The sequence below is a fragment of the Alexandromys fortis genome, unplaced genomic scaffold (genome assembly GCF_014885135.2).
Source record: "Alexandromys fortis isolate MF-2015 unplaced genomic scaffold, M_Fortis_MF-2015_v1.1 scaffold_105, whole genome shotgun sequence".
In the NCBI taxonomy this organism is placed as follows: Eukaryota; Metazoa; Chordata; class Mammalia; order Rodentia; family Cricetidae; genus Alexandromys; species Alexandromys fortis.
Window position 1 is genome coordinate 4,955,599 of NW_026068011.1, and position 3,538 is coordinate 4,959,136.

The 3,538-nt window shown below is 37.8% G+C and overlaps 1 pseudogene; it reads right to left on the reverse strand.

Moving 5' to 3' along the window:
* Nucleotides 1–1,324: 1,324 nt before the first annotated feature.
* LOC126513550 (Y-box-binding protein 1-like) lies at nucleotides 1,325–2,032 on the reverse strand (annotated as a pseudogene).
* Between the last annotated feature and the right edge of the window lie 1,506 nt (nucleotides 2,033–3,538).

The following is a 3,538-nucleotide window of genomic DNA, read 5'->3' on the forward strand; positions in this document are numbered from 1 at the left end:
GCAATCTTTAAACTAATGACTAAATAAATTTATGATGAATGAGGCAAACAAAATATACTGTCCTACTTAATTGCCTTTTTAAATATATAAAATTCTGAAACATTAAGAGTTAGGTTTTTAATTTTTTTCAGGGAAACAACTCATTCCCGAACATTGATTATCATACTGGTACATTTAAATATGATTTGTCAAGTCAATACAAAGAAAATATATTTGTCAGTCTGAGTTATAGCCATAACCACAGCACAAGAAAGACAAATATGCAAGCTTTACCTATATTAGAGACAGATAGCTTGAAAACAAAAAGATAGAAAATATATGATTCAAATGTAACCATGATAGCATTGAAATATATGTTCTATATCAGAATTATTACTTGGAATGGTGTCATAAACCCTAACACTTGGGAAGCTGAGGCAGGAGAATTGAAAGTTACAGGCCAGGTTGAACATGTGAGATTCAAGTCAGCTTGGGATATACAGTAAGGCCTTGTCTAAAGAAAAGCAAAATGCAAAATTGGCTGCTTTTGTCCCTATGCTATCCTGTGATTTAGGGTTCTCTGGGCCATATGCGTTGGGAATTGAAGTTAGTGTGATATTGATGTTGAGGTGGCTGTTGCTGGTGGGGCCTCTTCATGACTTCCCTTGTCCTCTTTACCATCCTCTCTGGACTGTGTTTGGTGAGGAGGGCATGGAGGCTAAAAACTGCAGGCCCATTTCCACCTTGTCTGAGGGTCGGAAAGTTTAGAAACTGACAGGCACAATTGCAATGCCTAACTCAGGAGGTGGTTTCCTGGCTCCTTTGACATTAGGATAGCTCAATTCCATCCTGATGGGAGGTCAGGCTATGTAAATGTACTTCTGCTCCTTTATTGTAACTATGAGGTCACCTAGGGAAGGGCAGTCTTCAGCATACAGTGATTTAGGGCACCTTAGCTACCTAGAGGACATAATGCTAAGGATTTGATGTCTCAGTGATAAGGCTGTGTGAGTTATCATTTGTATCACGTTAATAAAGTCTTTTGTGATAAGGCCATTGACTGTGTGAGTTATCCTTTGTATCATGTTAATAAAGTCTTTTGTTATCTTCTCCCCCCAGTTTATATTGGGTATAAAAGCTGGGGGATAAAAACCGGGGTGATTTTTAGGGTTTCAGTAATCCCTGGAATACCCTCCCTGTACTGTTTTATGGTTCCTGTCTTATTATTCTATGTGTCTTCATAACACTACTTATACTTCTTCAATTCCCTTGCCACTACCCTGGTAAGAGATGATTTTTGTCGAGGCCAATCCTGGACAGGAGGGCCCCTGCAGAATCATGGTCCCTAATCCCAATACATACTCTGTCTCACCTTGCTCTCCTGCACCCTGATTGTCATCACTCTCCAACACTTCTTGCACAGAGTTGGAATACTACGGTCAATGCCCATAGGGCCTCCATATATAGTAAGGTACCTTTGCCTGCCATGGAACCTGGGTTGCTGGCCCTATCCTTCCGGAGCACTTCAGATCCATTTTTCTTCTCTTGACTCTCACTATTATGGAAGTTTTGCTGGTAATTGCATGGAAGACACCTATGATGTGGATAAAATCTATAATAGTTATGGTTTGCTGTGTGTTTACTACCTTTAACTGGAACTCCACTTGTAACATTTGCTGCCTCTGCACTTTTTTCTCCTTCAACAGCATCAGACTCCACAGTCTCTCCGTCTATGCTGCAAAGGTGCTTCCTGGGATTGTTCTACTTTAAGGTAGTCTGGAGTACAAATGTCTTCCTTGATGTCATTCCTGTTGGTGTAACTATATTCATTCCTTACAATGAACAATTTTACTATTCTACAAACCTTCACTGCAACGACCTTCTTGTCCCTGATAATGGATTTGGTCAATGTGATGCCCCCCAGTGCTTCACTACCCACTGTTGCTACTAGTAGAGCAGACTTAGTGGGGGCAAGTGGGTGTGGTGGACAGGTGCAATGGGGTGGGAGAGAAAGAGGCTGGTGTTGCTGGTTCTCAACCTTGCTGTTTCTCATAGTTGCAGTCTTAATGACTAGGGTCAGCAGGTGAGGATTTTGGTAGGTTAATGGTCCTCATTGATTGTCCATATCTAAGTGTCCACATCTTAGTGGTCCATATCTAAATACATACATATATGAACAACACTAAATAAACCCAGCAGACTGTACACACATACATACACACACACTTCTTGAATAGTAATTGAAGAAGAAATAATGAATTTGATAATGCGTGAAACAATCCCACACCAGTTTGGATTTAAAGGGGTATTTATTTTAGGGGAAAAACAGAACATTGAAAGCCAAGAAAGGAGTCTAGTCACTGGAGCAAGAGCCAGAAGCAAGAGAGCAAGCAGAGGGCTGCCGCTCTTTTTTAAAGAGCAATAGACCACGCCCAGTGGGCTGGTATTTCAGTGGCTATTGGCTGTACTGATGTATCAAAAGTTCCATAATCTTAGTTTTTTGGATTTTTTTTTGGTGGAAACTGATAGGTCAATCATAAATTTCCTACCATGAATAAAAGCTTCTATAGAAATATTGAACTAAAATAGAACAATGTTGATAACAAAGAATATCATTGAAGAACTTTCAGTTCTGTATTTCAATATTTCATATAAAGTGACTCCAATTAAGGCTGTGTTAAACCAATCATGATATCAGAGTCATAAATCTGGGTTCAAAAGTAATTATTTATACAAGCATCCTGTGAGAAATCTGTGTGAAAGAATATTTATTAGCAAACAGACTAAAAGTAATTCATTTAAAAATATTAAATTAAGACTTTTTCTTATGTTATACATGCAAATTAGCTGAAAAGGCTTCATAGACTTAAACTGAAAGGTTAAAAGTATCAAATCCTTAGGGGGAAAAAAAAACACAAGTTAGAGTTGGAAAGATGACTCTGGCTAACAGCTGTTGTTGCTCTTCCAGAGGACCTGAGTTTAATACCTTGCACCCATGTCGGGTACCTTACAATTTCCTGTATCTCCAGTTCTAGGGAATCTGATACTTCAAGCTTTTATAGGTACCTGGACTCTTGGGCACATATCTATAAGATATCTGTGGAGAGAAGCATAAACATAAATAAAAATAATAAGAATATTTTAAAATAAATAAGTAACTATGACTTTGGATGGGGCCATTATGTCATGATAATACCATCTAAAACAAAGTAAAAGAAATATATCTATATCTAAATACATGGGATTCCACAACATTTAATAATTTAATATCTGAGATAATGGAATCACAAAAGTAAAAATCTGACACAGCAAGGCAGAAAGCTTGTTGTGAGAGATTTAAATACACTGTGTAAAGATATTCCACTGTGGTTGGTTTAATAAAAAGCTAAATGGCTAATAGCTAGGCAGGAGATACAGCAGAGTAAAGTAATATAAAGAAATAAGCCATGTAAGAATAGACAACTATTGAATGATAATTAACATTGGATGGTAACTGCTGAGAGACATTGTAATGTTGAAGGAACTGCTGAATTAATCCAGCCTTTAGGGATGTTTTAAC